Raw genomic sequence first — 18,537 nt, 5'->3', positions numbered from 1 at the left:
AGGAGATGGGAACTTGCTCTTCAATATATCGTCTCTTCCCGTTATCCACCAAGCCTCAATCTCCGCTAATTTCAAGTTGCCGCCACTCGTACCTCACCTGTCATTCAACAACATCTTTGCCTCTGCACTTCTGCCTCGACTGACATCTCTGCCCAAACTCTTTGTTTTTAAATACATCAGGCTGAAATGAAAATGAAAATAAAAATATATGGGGAAGGATAAAGGTGGACTGGAAAGTAACTGGAGATCTGCTGTGAAAAAAGGCGAAATGGTGTTGGTTACAGCTGGGCTATGTTGGACTTGGGTTGGTAGACAACGATGTGCACAAAGGTTAGGTGGTTGTGTTGCCGCCAAAACACGTTAGAGGACGGAGAAATTCGGGAAAATTTCGAAAAAACTGCGTGTAATGTATTAAAAGGAGTGGTTTTGTGGTGGCAAATTGTGAAAATGAGGCTAACAATTGTCTGACGAAGAAATAATGACGTTAAAACCTGTGGGAAGCAGCTAAAAATTATCAGTGATGTGGGAAAACGGAAAAGGAAATCAAGCGAAAGTTATTAGAACTAGCCGAAATGGTTGTTTAAAAGCTGAAAGGAACTGTTTGTGAACTAGAAATGGTGGATTTTATAGCGGCGGTAGTGTTGAAAGCGGTAAAAAAAATTTTTTTGGTTATGGTTTGGAAGTGGGTTACGTATTATTGAGTATATATAGGCGGGATAAAATTGTACAGCAGATTACGGTAAAAAGGAGAAGGTGAATACAAAGTGAAACTACTGGCAAAAACAGAAAGAGAAAATAAGACGACAGAAAAGATTTCGAAATGCAACAGTGACAATAACAAACGTAATTGTTGGGTTCAAATTAATGATATCAATATAATAGAGGGAAACATTCCATGCGGGAAAAATATATTTAAAAACAAAGATGATGTGACTTACCATCCGAAAGCGCTGGCAGATCGATAGAAACACAAACAGACACATACATACACACAAAATTCAAGCTTTCGCAACAAACTGTTGCCTCATCAGGGAAGAGGGAAGGAGAGGGAAAGACGAAAGGAAGTGGGTTTTAAGGGAGAGGGTAAGGAGTCATTCCAATCCCGGGAGAGGAAAGACTTACCTTAGGGGGAAAAAAGGACGGGTATACACTCGCACACACACACACACACACACATATCCATCCACACATATATAGACACAAGCAGACATATTTAAAGACCAATATGTCTGCTTGTGTCTGTATATGTGTGGATGGATATGTGTGTGTGTGCGAGTGTATACCCGTCCTTTTTTCCCCCTAAGGTAAGTCTTTCCGCTCCCGGGATTGGAATGACGCCTTACCCTCTCCCTTAAAACCCACTTCCTTTTGTCTTTCCCTCTCCTTCCCTCTTTCCTGATGAGGCAATAGTTTGTTGCGAAAGCTTGAATTTTGTATGTATGTACGTGTCTGTTTGTGTTTCTATCGACCTGCCAGCACTTTCGTATGGTAAGTCACATCATCTTTGTTTGTATATATATGTGTGTGTGTGTGTGTGTGTGGATGGATATGTGTGCGAGTGTATACCCGTCCTTTTTTCCCCCCTAAGGTAAGTCTTTCCGCTCCCGGGATTGGAATGACTCCTTACCCTCTCCCTTAAAACCCACATCCTTTCGTCTTTCCCTCTCCTTCCCTCTTTCCTGACGAGGCAACAGTTTGTTGCGAAAGCTTGAATTTTGTGTGTATGTTTGTGTTTGTTTGTGTGTCTGTCAACCTGCCAGCACTTTCATTTGGTAAGTCACATCATCTTTGTTTTTAGATATATTTTTCCTACATGGAATGTTTCCCATTATTATAACCATATATATATATATATATATATATATATATATATATATATATATATATATATATATATATAAAAAAACAAAGATGAGGTGACTTACCGAACAAAAGCGCTGGCAGGTTGATAGATACACAAACAAACACAAACATACACACAAAATTCAAGCTTTCGCAACAAACTGTTGCCTCATCAGGAAAGAGGGAAGGAGAGGGGAAGACGAAAGGAAGTGGGTTTTAAGGGAGAGGGTAAGGAGTCATTCCAATCCCGGGAGCGGAAAGACTTACCTTAGGGGGAAAAAAGGACAGGTATACACTAGCACACACGCACATATCCATCCACACATACAGACACAAGCAGACATATTTAAAGACCTATATGTCTGCTTGTGTCTGTATGTGTGGATGGATATGTGCGTGTGTGCTAGTGTATACCTGTCCTTTTTTCCCCCTAAGGTAAGTCTTTCCGCTCCCGGGATTGGAATGACTCCTTACCCTCTCCCTTAAAACCCACTTCCTTTCGTCTTCCCCTCTCCTTCCCTCTTTCCTGATGAGGCAACAGTTTGTTGCGAAAGCTTGAATTTTGTGTGTATGTTTGTGTTTGTTTGTGTATCTATCGACCTGCCAGCGCTTTTGTTCGGTAAGTCACCTCATCTTTGTTTTTATATATAATTTTTCCCACGTGGAATGTTTCCTTCCATTATATATATATATATATATATATATTATTTTTTAATCTATCTTAGCTTTTTGAATATGATACAAATATTAAGACTCTGAAAAATTCAAAATCTGATGTTTGTTTCCTCATTTACTAAGCCAGCATGTACAGGGGCACCCTCCTCTAGCACTACTTTTCCTCAATGGAAGTAGCCGATACCAGAAATATTTTCCAATTTTGAACAGGTTAATATTGTCTCAGCTGTTTTTCTAGAAAAATTCATATGATTTTGTACACAATGTGTTATATTACAAGATAAAAACTATACAAAGAAATTACTTTACTATCTTTTTTACAATTGATATGTACTAGCTCAGAATGTATAGTTGAAATTACTTTTTTGGAATATTTGAAATTACGAAATATTTGGCACCCTTAAAATTTCTATTATTAATTACACAATTTAGTGCAACTTATTATGTTTATTTCTGGATTCATTTATAAAATAATAATAGAAATTAATAGAAATTTATTTGTCAAGAAAATCTGTAAACCCTTTGGAATATTTTATTACCACAGAGTGAGGTAGTAAAGGGCATGCCTCTGATGTGAAAGGACGTGTTTTTGTATTTTGGGAGAGCAATGTAATTTTGGCTTTGTTAATGTGTAAATTCAAAAGACAGTTTGACACGGAAAAATGTGAGAGAATAAATTATAGTAAATACAAAAAAAATTGCACAGGCTTACTTCGAAGTTAAATATGTCAATTGGAACCATGAGATCCTAAAATATGAAAATTTTAGCTTCAAGAATCAACCCCTAGACATAAATAACTGGATCTAACTACAAGAAAAGAAGCTAAATAAAAAGTTTATTGTAAATCTTACTTCTCTCGTATTTTTGAAAAAAGAGACTTTCCCATTGAAAATGGTAGTGACAACAACAACAAATTGTGGGAGGAGGAGATTACAACTACCATACTTTCAATGACTTTTACCAGTACTGTCATGGTCACAGTTTCTCATACTATATGTTGTGTACAAAATGCTTAGATGTGGCCATCAGTTCAAATGAAGATGGCTTATAACTCCATCATTATGACTATGTAGTATCTCCTCATGAACCATAGACCTTGCCAAAGTGTGGTAGTTTGTGTGCCACAACGATACAGACGGCCTGTAATGGAACTGGTCAATGGCTCATCCTCATTATACAGTGGATTATTCAATACACTCCATAAATTTACTACATGATGCAGATAAGTTCAAAATTGTAATCTCTCATTTAGCAAAGTTTTCGTGGCCTAAATAACATAATTTTGTACACTTATACAGAATACGCATTCAAACATGAACCTAACATCAGTCATATTAATTTTCCAATGCAAAGTCCAAGTTGGACTATCAAAAATCATGGAAATGATGGATTGCTGCTCACTGTAAAGATGACACAGTGGGATACAGACAGGCACAATGAAAAGACTTACACATCAAGCTTCCGGCCACAGCCTTCCCACTCAAAACTTCCTATATGCAGCTAGTAGCAATGTGTTCAATTCATATTGCTGATAATCCATAATACACTCCTGGAAATTGAAATAAGAACACCGTGAATTCATTGTCCCAGGAAGGGGAAACTTTATTGACACATTCCTGGGGTCAGATACATCACATGATCACACTGACAGAACCACAGGCACATAGACACAGGCAACAGAGCATGCACAATGTCGGCACTAGTACAGTGTATATCCACCTTTCGCAGCAATGCAGGCTGCTATTCTCCCATGGAGACGATCGTAGAGATGCTGGATGTAGTCCTGTGGAACGGCTTGCCATGCCATTTCCACCTGGCGCCTCAGTTGGACCAGCGTTCGTGCTGGACGTGCAGACCGCGTGAGACGACGCTTCATCCAGTCCCAAACATGCTCAATGGGGGACAGATCTGGAGATCTTGCTGGCCAGGGTAGTTGACTTACACCTTCTAGAGCACGTTGGGTGGCACGGGATACATGCGGACGTGCATTGTCCTGTTGGAACAGCAAGTTCCCTTGCCGGTCTAGGAATGGTAGAACGATGGGTTCGATGACGGTTTGGATGTACCGTGCACTATTCAGTGTCCCCTCGACGATCACCAGTGGTGTACGGCCAGTGTAGGAGATCGCTCCCCACACCACGATGCCGGGTGTTGGCCCTGTGTGCCTCGGTCGTATGCAGTCCTGATTGTGGCGCTCACCTGCACGGCGCCAATCACGCATACGACCATCATTGGCGCCAAGGCAGAAGCGACTCTCATCGCTGAAGACGACACGTCTCCATTCGTCCCTCCATTCACGCCTGTCGCGACACCACTGGAGGCGGGCTGCACGATGTTGGGGCGTGAGCGGAAGACGGCCTAACGGTGTGCGGGACTGTAGCCCAGCTTCATGGAGACGGTTGCGAATGGTCCTCGCCGATACCCCAGGAGCAACAGTGTCCCTAATTTGCTGGGAAGTGGCGGTGCGGTCCCCTACGGCACTGCGTAGGATCCTACGGTCTTGGCGTGCATCCGTGCGTCGCTGCGGTCCGGTCCCAGGTCGACGGGCACGTGCACCTTCCGCCGACCACTGGCGACAACATCGATGTACTGTGGAGACCTCACGCCCCTCGTGTTGAGCAATTCGGCGGTACGTCCACCCGGCCTCCCGCATGCCCACTATACGCCCTCGCTCAAAGTCCGTCAACTGCACATACGGTTCACGTCCACGCTGTCGCGGCATGCTACCAGTGTTAAAGACTGCGATGGAGCTCCGTATGCCACGGCAAACTGGCTGACACTGACGGCGGCGGTGCACAAATGCTGCGCAGCTAGCGCCATTCGACGGCCAACACCGCGGTTCCTGGTGTGTCCGCTGTGCCGTGCGTGTGATCATTGCTTGTACAGCCCTCTCGCAGTGTCCGGAGCAAGTATGGTGGGTCTGACACACCGGTGTCAATGTGTTCTTTTTTCCATTTCCAGGAGTGTATATACTTACAAACAAGAACCCAGGATGAGACTGACTCACCTCCCATCTGTGGGTCTGAACAACCTGCCTTCCCTTTTTATCCTTCCCCAATGTATGCCTATTCCTCCCCAATGAGGGAATTAAGAGTTGTGAAAGTAAGATAGAATGCAAACTATTACATGTGACGATCTCCAGTACTAAATATTTCGACCCCTTAGGGTAAGTGTTGGCTAGTATTTCTGCCTTATGGAAAATTTTTGTACTTTCTTATTCCCACACAAATTCTAATACTAGTAATGCACTACACAAATGAAAGAAAATGTGTACAGAAATAATTGTAAGTCTACATTTTCATAATGTATTATGGCATTCTGAAGTACAGGGTTATTACAAATGATTGAAGCGATTTCACAGCTCTACAATAACTTTATTATTTGAGATATTTTCACAATGCTTTGCACACACATACAAAAACTCAAAAAGTTTTTTTAAGCATTCACAAATGTCCGATATGTGCCCCTTTAGTGATTTGGCAGACATCAAGCCGATAATCAAGTTCCTCCCACACTCGGCGCAGCATGTCCCCATCAATGAGTTCCAAAGCATCGTTGATGCGAGCTCGCAGTTCTGGCACATTTCTTGGTAGAGGAGGTTTAAACACTGAATCTTTCACATAATTCCACAGAAAGAAATCACCTGGGTTTAAGTCGGGAGAGCGTGGAGGCCATGACATGAATTACTGATCATGATCTCCACCACAACCGATCCATCGGTTTTCCAATCTCCTGTTTAAGAAATGCCGAACATCATGATGGAAGTGCGGTGGAGCACCATCCTGTTGAAAGATGAAGTAGGTGCTGTCGGTCTCCAGTTGTGGCATGAGCCAATTTTCCAGCATGTCCAGATACACGTGCCCCGTAACGTTTTTTTTACAGAAGAAAAAGGGGCCGTAAACTTTAAACCGTGAGATTGCACAAAACACATTAACTTTTGGTGAATTGCGAATTTGCTGCATGAATGCGTGAGGATTCTCTACCACCCAGATTCGCACATTGTGTCTGTTCACTTCACCATTAAGAAAAAATGTTGCTTCATCACTGAAAACAAGTTTCGCACTGAACACATCCTCTTCCATGAGCTGTTGCAACCGCGCCGAAAATTCAAAGCGTTTGACTTTGTCATCGGGTGTCAGGGCTTGTAGCAACTGTAAACGGTAAGGCTTCTGCTTTAGCCTTTTCCCTAAGATTTTCCAAACCATCGGCTGTGGTACGTTTAGCTCCCTGCTTGCTTTATTCGCCGACTTCCGCGGGCTACGCGTGAAACTTGCCTGCACGCGTTCAACCGTTTCTTCGCTCACTGCAGGCCAACCCATTGATTTCCCCTTACAGAGGCATCCAGAAGCTTTAAACTGCGCATATCATCGCCTAATGGAGTTAGCAGTTGGTGGATATTTGTTGAACTTCGTCCTGAAGTGTCGTTGCACTGTTATGACTGACTGATGTGAGTGCATTTCAAGCACGACATACGCTTTCTCGGCTCCTGTCGCCATTTTGTCTCACTGCACTCTCGAGCGCTCTGGCGGCAGAAACCTGAAGTGCGGCTTGAGCCGAACAAAACTTTATGAGTTTTTCTACGTATCTGTAGTGTGTCGTGACCATATGTCAATGAATGGAGCTACAGTGAATTTATGAAATCGCTTCAATCATTTGTAATAGCCCTGTATAACACATCATCAAGAGCCCAAAGATGAGGAGAGAAAGGTAACTGTTCCTGAAACAAGGTGGGAGGGGTGGATTACAAGTGGTGGGGTCATCCGGGATCAGTTGACTAATAATGAAGTTTTGTCTGTTGCAGAAGAAGGGAGAGTGATTTGTGTCATTTGCAGTTCATGTATGAATGGATTTCCGATCACACGAAGTAAGAATACTCAGGGCTACCCAACAAAGTGAGTCATATCAACAGTGACAATGTACTACCAACAATGAAGGACCAGACTGAATGAAAGAGGACTTTACAATTTCCAACCAGGGACCTCAAAAAGGAAGGATAAGTACAAACTATTTGTGAAGTTAATTAGTTTGTGAACTTGTGTGCTTGTTAACAAAAATGAATAGAGACGAGGGTAAGATCGAGACAGAAGTGAAAGCTGTAGGATCCAGTCAGAACATGTCTGAACCAAGTTAAATCGTAGACAGTAAACAAACAGTAAAAACTGATATTTTGCAGTTAAACTAGAGCAAATGAAGACAGGTAATAATAGCAAATTTAGTGCAGTTAATGATCAGTTAACTGAAATAAGAATAGATAACGATAGCAAATATACTTCACTACAAGGAAAATTAAATACTGAAAACTGAAGACAATAGTAAAATGGACAGGGTTCAAGATAAAATGGACTAACTTAGTAATCAAGTTTCAGAGTTAAAAAGTGGGTTCTCAGAGAGTTTCAAAGTGTGAATGAAAAGCTTGATGTTTTAGAAAATAAATTTATTGTTTTGAAAAATGAGTTAGTAGTTGAATCAGCAAGACAATTGAAGAATGTTAATAATGTCAGACCTGAACAGAAGCTCGTAGTAGAAAAATGGAACAAAACATTGCCAGTTTAAACAAAAAAATTTTTAATTTTGAAACCAATAAGCAAACTAATGCAACTGTTTTAGATCAAAAAATTTCAGCAGTTCAGGAAACGTGTGAACCAAAGTCTATGTGCAAACAATGGTATTGCTTGGTCCAACACTCCTATCAAAAGTTTTCCATCAGACAATTTACATCCAGTGGATTTTCTGCACTGCTGTAGAGACAGTTTTGTTGTCAGGCATGAATGACAATCAAAAAATTAAATTTGTTAAAAGATGTCTTGAAGGCAAAGCTCTATCATGGGTAAATTTAAATTTAACTCAGTGGAAGACATGTCAAAGTTTCAAAGAAAGTTTTTAAAATAAATTTTGGTCTGAAGCTGAACAGGGGAGAATCAAAAGAGAATTTTTGAATGGTCCTAATTATAGGAATAGGGATGGTACTTTGAAAGAATTTTGTAAGAATCAGCTTAAAAAATTAACACATTTTCACAAACGATTTGACAAAATGACATTGACTGATACACTTAAAAGGAGATTACTGGAAAGGTTGCAGTGGGACTTAGTACATGGAACTGATGATTGCCTTGAACAATTTTTACGATATGTTGACAGGCTGGATAGGGCAGTAGAAAGAAGTACATCCCATAATAATCAGAATGATAGAAATCACAATGAGGATAGTTAGAGAAACAGAGTTAATGGCAACTTCTATCATGATCAAAGTGTCAATAGGGAGAGAACTTTTGAACATCAGCAGGATAGGAGTAATGGGGATCACCATGGGCATTGCAGTAGAAGAAACAATCATAGAAGTAACTACTTGGGAAACAGCAGTTCGCCTAAATGAAGGTCCAACATGCACAGGACCCCCAAGTTACACTTGAAATTAGACAATAATAACAGTGTTAATTTTATGGGACATGCATCTGACATTGAACAGAAGGAATATCAGATTTCTCATTTATGTGTTGATCAAAGGTTTTGGGATACTACTTTTTAATTCTGGTGATGTAGATGCTAATCACAAACCAGAATGTAAGAGTTGTGAGAATTTTGATGTAGTGTGTACTAATGAATTCTTCTCTTGGTCAGAAAACAGACTTATTGATGTACGTAAATCAGGTGATGACTGTATTGGATCTGAAATAGGTGGTGTTTTTGATGTAGATGTGAATGAGAGCTGTGAAATAACTGAGTGTGGTAAGTCCGAGACTGGTAGCTTATAGCAAATGAATGTAGGTGAGGTAAGTGACTTTCATGGAGATGAGACTTGTGTTGTTAGTGATGTTGTCAACACCTGCTTTCTTTGGGATTGGAATTATTATATTCTTCTTGAAGTCTGAGGGTATTTCACCTGTCTCATACATCTTGCTCACCAGATGGTGGAGTTTTGTCAGCACTGGCTCTCCCAAGGCCATCAGTAGTTCCAATGGAATGTTGTCTACTCCCGGGGCCTTGTTTCGACTCAGGTCTTTCAGTGCTCTGTCAAACTCTTCACGCAGTATCATATCTCCCATTTCATCTTCATCTACATCCTCTTCCATTTCCATAATATTGTCCTCAAGTACATCGTCCTTGTATAGACCCTCTATATACTCCTTCCACCTGTCTGCTTTCCCTTCTTTGCTTAGAACTGGGTTTCCATCTGACCTCTTTATATTCATACAAGTGGCTCTCTTTTCTCCAAAGGTCTCTTTAATTTTCCTGTAGGCAGTATTTATCTTACCCCTAGTGAGATAAGCCTCTACAACCTTACATTTGTCCTCTAGCCATCCCTGCTTAGCCATTTTGCACTTCCTGTCGATCTCATTTTTGAGACGTTTGTATTCTTTTTTGCCTGTTTCACTTACTGCGTTTTTATATTTTCTCCTTTCATCAATTAAATTCAATATTTCTTCTGTTACCCAAGGATTTCCACTAGTCCCCGTCTTTTTACCTACTTGACCCTCTGCTGCCTTCACTACTTCATCCCTCAGAGCTACCCATTCTTCTTCTACTGTATTTCTTTCCCCCGTTCCTGTCAATTATTCCCTTATGCTCTCCCTGAAACTCTGTACAACCTCTGGTTTAGTCAGTTTATCCAGGTCCCATCTCCTTAAATTCCCATGTTTTTCTAGTTTCTTCAGTTTTAATCTACAGTTCATAACCAATAGATTGTGGTCAGAGTCCACATCTGCCCCTGGAAATGTCTTACAATTTAAAACCTGGTTCCTAAATCTCTGTCTTACCATTATATAATCTGTCTGATACCTTCTAGTATCTCCAGGATTCTTCCACGTATACAACCTTCTTTCATGATTCTTGAACCAAGTGTTAGCTATGATTAAGTTATGCTCTGTGCAAAATTCTACCAGATGGCTTCCCCTTTCATTTCTCTCCCACAACCCATATTCACCCACTATGTTTCCTTCTCTCCCTTTTCCTACTCTCGAATTCCAGTCACCCATGACTATTAAATTTTCGTCCCCCTTCACTACCTGAAGAATTTCTTTTATCTCATCATACATTTAATCAATTTCTTCATCATCTGCAGAGCTAGTTGGCATATAAACTTGTACTACTGTAGTAGGCATGGGCTTTGTGTCTATCTTAGCCACAATAATGCGTTCACTATGCTGTTGGTAGTAGCTTACCCGCACTCCTATATTTTTTATTCATTATCAAACCTACTCCTGCATTACCCCTGTTTGATTTTGTATTTATAACCCTGTATTCACCTGACCAAAAGTCTTGTTCCTCCTGCCACCAAACTTCACTAATTCCCACTATATCCAACTTCAACCTAACCATTTCGCTCTTTAAATTTTATAACCTACCTGCCCGATTAAGGAATCTGACATTCCACGCTCCAATCTGTAGAACACCAGTTTTCTTTCTCCTGATAACGACGTCCTCTTGAGTAGTCCCCGCCCGGAGATCCGAATGGGGGACTATTTTACCTCCAGAATATTTTACCCAAGAGGACACCATCATCATTTAACCATACAGTAAAGCTGCATGCCCTCGGGAAAAATTACGGCTGTAGTTTCCCCTTGCTTTCAGCCGTTTGCAGTACCAGCACAGCAAGGCCGTTTTGGATTGTGTTGCAAAACCAGGTCAGTCAATCATCCAGACTGTTGCCCCTGCAACTACTGAAAAGGCTGCTGCCCCTCTTCAGGAACCACACGTTTGTCTGGCCTCTCAAAAGATACCCCTCCGTTGTGGTTGCACCTACGGTACGGCCATCTGTATCGCTGAGGCACGCAAGCCTCCCCACCAATGGCAAGGTCTATGGTTCATGGGGGTAGGTGTAAAAATACAAGGAGCTACAGGTAAGCAAAGCAAATTGGTAAAATCTCAAGTATTTTTAAAGTTTACTATAGAAGACAGCACCTCTGAACATGGATGCTTAGTGATCCACAGTCTGGAAGAAAACATAATTTCGGTATGGATTGGATAGTGAAAGTTGAGGCTTGTTTTGGATGGAATGTTAAAGAATTGTTTATTTTGGAAGCTAAAAGTAATATATATATATATATATATATGAAAACTAATTTCAGTATTTTAAACTATGGGAAAACTATTTGCAAAACATTGTGAACCAAGGAGACTAGCAGGTGTTTGATGGCGATATAGATTTTGATGAGATTAAGGATCAGGATTTTGGAAGTGTAGTATGTTCTAAAGTAAGATAAGTACAACTCCTAATGACCAACAAAAGCAATAACTTAGGAATTTGTTTTTTGGGTTCAGAAATGTGTTTAATGAAAGACCACAGAAAGTGAAAGGCTTTCAGTGCATTCTTTACCTTAGAGATCATCAACATTTCCTTCTCAAGCCATATAGTATACCATTTTCAAAAAGGACAGATGTAGAGAAAGAAATTCAGGAAATGGAAACATGGGGAGTAACTGAGAGAAGCAGGAGTGCTTACAATAGTCCTTTAGTTGTGGTAAGTAAGAGAAACAGTGGAATGAGAAGTGTTTTGGACTCTAGACATCTTAATAAATTTCTTATGAGAGAGAATGACCATCCTCAGAACATGGACGAGCTGTTTATTATTAATAAATTGAATACAGTAAAAATCCAGCATAATCAATCACTTTAGTCATCTTGTGAGGATTGCCAGCTTTATTTTATCATCGATTGTCCTCAGTATCGATGTCCTGTGTAGCTATACTGGCTGAAAAATGAGGGGGGGTGGGGGGGGGGGGGTGAAAGTTCAACACTGACTGCTTTAAATGATGTAGCTGATAGGTGCCCATTTGCTTTTCACAGTTCTTTATTTTCATGGTTCACAACCCCCCAATAATACACAGCTATATGGCCAGTCCACTACTGTTTAACTTTCGATAAGCCTCATTAATAGGTTACAGACAAACATCCACATACTGCTACAATACTTTACTGTTGAACATCTATGAGCAGTAAAAGCCTATCCACACATTTCACAGTCTTTCAAATAAATTGAACAGACACTGACATTGTTTTAACACATGGCCTAATTGTATTACACTTATTTCACTGTTAAGTTGATACATTGTTGTAGTTTTAACCAACACAGGTTTCTCATCTGAAATTCGACCGTAGACCGACTTTCTTGTGACCAAAAACAGGGCCCTTATACATCCTCACAATAATAAGCACTGAAACTATACATAGTTCGATGTTTAATTTACAGAAATTACAATTAAAATCTAGCACTGAAACTATACATTGTTTGATGTTTAATTTACAGAAATTACGATTAACACCTAAATCATTCAATTAACCGAAAACATGGAAAAATTCTGTCTTAGGCTGAATTATTTGTTTAAAAGATCAAATTAATAGATTTTGTTATGCAAACAATACTTTTGTCAAAACTGTTAATTACTTTGGAATTAATTAAAGGTGGGCTTTACTATCATGTTTTAGAATACAGCCAAATAGATCCTTTAAGAATATTATTAGTTGTTTTTCTCCAAATGTTTATAATTAGTACAGAATTTATTTGTTTGTAAGTCAACAATAGAATTTAAGTTACAAAACAATTACAGATTTCACCCTATAACAAAAGATGCCAACTAGGAATAGTCAAAGTAAATTAGAAAATCAATTACAAGCATAAAACTAAGCACAAAATTAGATCTGGTGCTATATTCTTTAAAACTGAGGGCAAACCTTTCTCTTTTATGAAAATGCAGATTATACTCATGTACATTAATGGTAATCAGTCAGAAATGAAAAACTGAATTTTAAGGAGGCAGATGGCAAGAAAAGAGGGGAAGTACAAATCTCCCAGCTTGCTTCGCCACAGTCATAGTTGGAAACTGGTCACCATTCTGGCTGATGAAATGCACAACAAAACTATTTCACACACATTGAAGTCTAGGTTAGATACCTATTTAATTAAGTCAAATCAGTCTTACTTGAAAAGAAGCTTAAAGATTACTGTTACACAACATTTACAGACTTGGTAAGTTTCTTCAGTTGTAGATCAGACAGGAAACCACTGCTACTTACTCTCTCTGGCAACCAATAAGGAAGATCTACTATGAGAGTGCTTCTTAAGAACATTTTGAATTTCACGTTTTTGAGCTCTCAAGCAGTCCCGTTCTCTCTTCATAACTCCTTTCCCACATTTAGCAGTGCAGCTTGACCATTGCTTCCAATCTGACCACACCCCATCTGGAATTGAAAATGAAAAGTGGCAAAGAGTGAATTTTCTTTCTTTCCTTTTATTTCCTTTGCTTTTTGGCCTCACTGTTCTCTTTCTGACAACAATTTCTCATTTCATACTGCAGTCCTACCTGCCCTTCTTCAAAGCATTCTACATCAGCAGCAAAACAAAATAACTGTCAAAGAAGCATGATTGCAAAATATAAAAGGCACAAAATTAAATGAAAACAAAAATGATATCCATATCAAACAATGAAATTACGATTGGCCAAAGAAATTTGTCGATTGGTAGCCCAATCTCCACATATCGGCATTTAATTATAGTACACGTACTTTCAACATCATTTCTCTGGATTTCCACTGAATGACTGCATGAAAAATCTTTAAGTTACAATACACTTAATGCTAATACTTATGACAGTAGAAGAGTGTCTACTTACCAGCAGCTGAAACAGGATCAGCTCGTCTAATATTGGTGCATACACATATTTAAAAAAGGATAGATGTATCTCTTGTTTTCAATAGTTTTTAAAATTCTTATTTAGAAGAAAGTGAAAAAAAGAAAAAGAAAGAGGAAACTACCTAGGTATCAAAAGGAAAAAATGTCATATTAAACCTTTAGTAACGAAATACATAACATTCAAGGAAACATTCAAAAAGAACAATAAAATAATAGATAATAATATAATAACAGGTTAAATTGAAATGTCTGACTACATTAATGATGAAGTGTTTGTATTGACATGTGAAACATACTTGAAAAAAATGGCCAATAATTAATGTAAAGCAGGGTGGACAGGAGAGGGGTGGAGTGGGATGATGGGGCTTAAGTGAAGCAGAGAGAGATTTGGTCTACTAATCTCTTTGGATGAAGCATGGCAAGGAATCTAAATGACTTTCTACAGTGAAATAACAGCCACTGTGTTACACACAACACTCGATGACAGAATACTGGGTATTCCTAGCTTAGAAATTCTTTGGTCATTCACTGTAGTTTTGTACTAGTGACAATAATGAAAAATGTTGGATAAAACTTAGAATACGGTTCACAGGCCACATGTGCTCTTTCACAGGCTTCTTATCCCTTGATTTTATTTACAGAGTGGAGAAAAATTGTGTTACAACATTTTAACCCTGGATAGCTGATGAAAAATTGTGTTACAAACTTTTAACCCTGGATAGCTGATGCCTGTAGGAACAAAATTACTAATGTTGTGTAGGTCTACAACACACCATTTTTAAACTACGGAAACTTAGCGCCACATGCTCTGATTGGTCGTGGGATTGCCCTGTTGCCATTTGTCAGTTGACGGGCAGCGCTATGGTTGCAAACAAAAACTGTATTTCGTTGTTCTTCAAACGAATACTGTCCCCAGAATGAGATTTTCACTCTGCAGCGGAGTGTGCGCTGACATGAAACTTCCTGGCAGAATACTATCCCATCATGCTTACTGTATGATTACATTGCAGGTGATGTATGTGTGCTCCTAAGCGAAGCTTACATGTGAATGCCTCCGATGTGAGGTGGAGACAAACAGCAAGACCTATTTGACATGTGTGCGTATCACACTGTGGCAGTGACGGGGCGAGGGACACTTTTATGTGTGAACCAACAACCATAGCACTACCCATCAACCAATGAACAGCAACAGGGAAATCCCACGGCCAATCAGAGTGCATGGCGCCAAGTTTCTGTAATTTAAAAATGGTGCGTCGTCGACCTACACAACATTAGTAATTTGGGTTCCTACTAGCATCAGCTATCCAGGGTTAAAATTTCATGACACAATTTTTCTCCACCCTGTATTTTGCCACTAGTAGTGCTGGAGCATGTGATATGGATCACTGCATCAGATAGGATTCATAATGGAGGTGTCCACATAAGTAATAAGCACGGAAAATGTTCCAGCGTATCGACAAGTGGTGGCACAAAGACAAAGATCACAAGAGCAAAAAAGGCAGTGAGACAATGTCAGCCAATAGCTCGCTGACACGGACTGTACCTTGACAGGAGCGCCTGCAAGCTGAAGCGAATATAAGCACCACTCCTGCCAGCCTCGGGTGGACTGTTAGTAGACGGGACAGTATTCAGATAGTATTAGCACAGTGCTAGGAGACCTATGATAGCAGTGACGTGTGATCCATATCAATCACTTACATGGACCTCGTATACAGCAAAGGACTTTTATTGTTTGCATGTCACCCATCGCTTGCGACACTATTGTAAATTCAAAGTTAAGTATTGTCAATCTGCTTTATCAAAACAAAACTACTAATGTTATCTGCTTGAATTGTTGTATACCAGTAGCATTCCAAGAATGCAGCATCATTTAGGCACCCTATACAAGATGAGTGGGCAAGACCCCACAGAAAAAAATGGTAAGGGAAGTTGTGGCAGAATGTACATCACCAGTCAAAAGTTTTTGAGCACCCATGATAAAAACTACATACTTTATTTTAATGTACAAACACACTGTACAAACTAAATAGACCAATGAAATAAGTATTTTCTCTCTCTCTATCATTAAGGACAATGCAATACGGTTTAGAGTTTAATGTCATGAAAGTATCCACCCTTTGCCCTCAGAGTAGCTGCACAAATTCTTGGCATTCCTGAGATAAGATTATGTAATGTCTTTTCAGATATTGGAATACAATACATTTGTGAGTAATTCAGTAGATCTTCAACATTAGATGACCAAACTTTTCTGATCCCTTTATCAAGTTCATGCCATAAGACCTTACAGTGATTTAAGTCAGGTGACTGACTTGGCCAAATCGTATTCTTCAGTTCCCCACATTTCTATTTTCTACTGATACACCCTCTCCACAATTTAGAAGCATATTGCCGGCCGAAGTGGCCGTGCGGTTAAAGGCGCTGCAGTCTGGAACCGCAAGACCGCTATGGTCGCAGGTTCGAATCCTGCCTCGGGCATGGATGTTTGTGATGTCCTTAGGTTAGTTAGGTTTAACTAGTTCTAAGTTCTAGGGGACTAATGACCTCATCAGTTGAGTCCCTTAGTGCTCAGAGCCATTTGAACCATTTAGAAGCATATTTGGGATCATTGTCCTGCTGCAGAAAAAAACCCACAACTAATAAATGTCTTGCCAGATGGAGCTTCCTTCTTTAATGGTCATTAATTCTCACTAAATCACCAGCTTTATCACCCACAAAACATCCCCACACTATGACCAGCTGTCCACTAAGTTTCACCTTTGGCATGACACATTGTCTCTTTATACATTCTCCATGAAGTCAATGAACAAACATTCGACAATGGCTTCCAAATACTTCAAACATAAGTTTTGTCTGTGAAAAACAAACAACTTGGATCATTGTTGCACACTCCAGTTTTTATGTCTCTGTGCCCACAGCAATCATTTCACATTGTCTGTGTAACAAAGTTTTTTGGAAAATATGCATCCCTTTAAACCCTGTTCATGGAGACAGTGTTGTGCTGTTGATGCAGAGACTGGTGCTGCTAGCATACTATTTACTCCCTCATAAATTTCACATGCAGTGTGAATCCTCTGACCTTTACTCTATACACAAATGAACACATCTTCCCTGTATGACATTACTCAGGATCTTCCAGATTGTGAAACACTTGCATTCACACGAGTTTGCTTTAACAACTGCTGTACCGTATACAACATTGCAGAATGGGCTACAATAACTTTGGTTGATACTGTCTTACTAGAATATCCTTCTGTTGCAAGTGTAATGTATTGCATATAAATAGGCAGAAATACCTATTACTGTATGATTACATGACAATAGAACATTCACTGAGAGCAGTCATACATAGTGAATATTTAAGAGTTTGTACACAGAGGGATCTAGAATGGAACAACCATGTAAAACCAATTGCAGGTAAGGCAGATGCCAGACTGAGATTCATAGAAAGAATCCTCAGGAAGTGTACCCTACCCAATCAGAGGATGAGCTTACAGAACCCTTATTTGATCATAACTTGGGTAATGTTCATCTGTTTGGGATCCCTATCAGATATGATCAACAGATGTAAAAAGCACAACAAAAAGTCTGTCAAACAAGTAAGCTTTTTGGCCAAGAAGGCCTTCATCAGGATTAGACAAAATACACTCATGCAAATGCAACTCACACAACACACAACCCGAGGGCAAGACTGCCTCGATAGTCTGGCCTTGGCGTCCAGAAATTGTGGTCGTGTGTGTGTGAACTGCATTTGCATGAGTGTGCATTTATATTAGTCTAATTCTGATGAAAGCCTTTTTGGCTGAAGGCCTACTTATTTGACAGTCTTTTTGTTGTGCCTATCTGCAGCTCAGCATCTCCACTATATGGTATGAAGCAACTATCCTTTTCATAATATTGTCATTATTTCATTCACGATTTTCCATTGCTTGATAGAGGAAATCAGGAAGATGCAAAGATCAGTACATTTCATTACAGATTCATTAAGTAAGTGCAAAAACAATCTTTCTTCCTGCAGAACAGTAATGATTGGGACACACAGTTTAAGTGATAGTGGTACAAAGTGGCCTCCATCACATTCTATAAGGAAACATGTGAAGTAGAGCTGTGGATATAGAAGTAGAATACCAAACCATCTATAACAAGTATGGAAGGTCCAGTGCTTCTAAGTTCTGTCAATAACTGCATGATAACTCTTTGTCCAGTACAGTACCTAATACTTAGTCTCCTTTGCACAGTAATTTTTGTTAAATGAGATGTACTGAATGTCAAACATCCATTTCTATTTTCCTACAACAACATAAAACATAATGTTACCAATATTAATGTGTCAGCTCTACAAGAAATCTATTTATGTAACTGAAATTTCAGAGCGACACAATTATTAAGTCATCAC

This window comes from Schistocerca piceifrons, chromosome 2 (genome assembly GCF_021461385.2).
Source record: "Schistocerca piceifrons isolate TAMUIC-IGC-003096 chromosome 2, iqSchPice1.1, whole genome shotgun sequence".
Lineage (NCBI taxonomy): Eukaryota > Metazoa > Arthropoda > Insecta > Orthoptera > Acrididae > Schistocerca > Schistocerca piceifrons.
The sequence above is the reverse complement of the archived record's forward strand: the minus strand, read 5'-3'. Positions refer to the sequence as shown.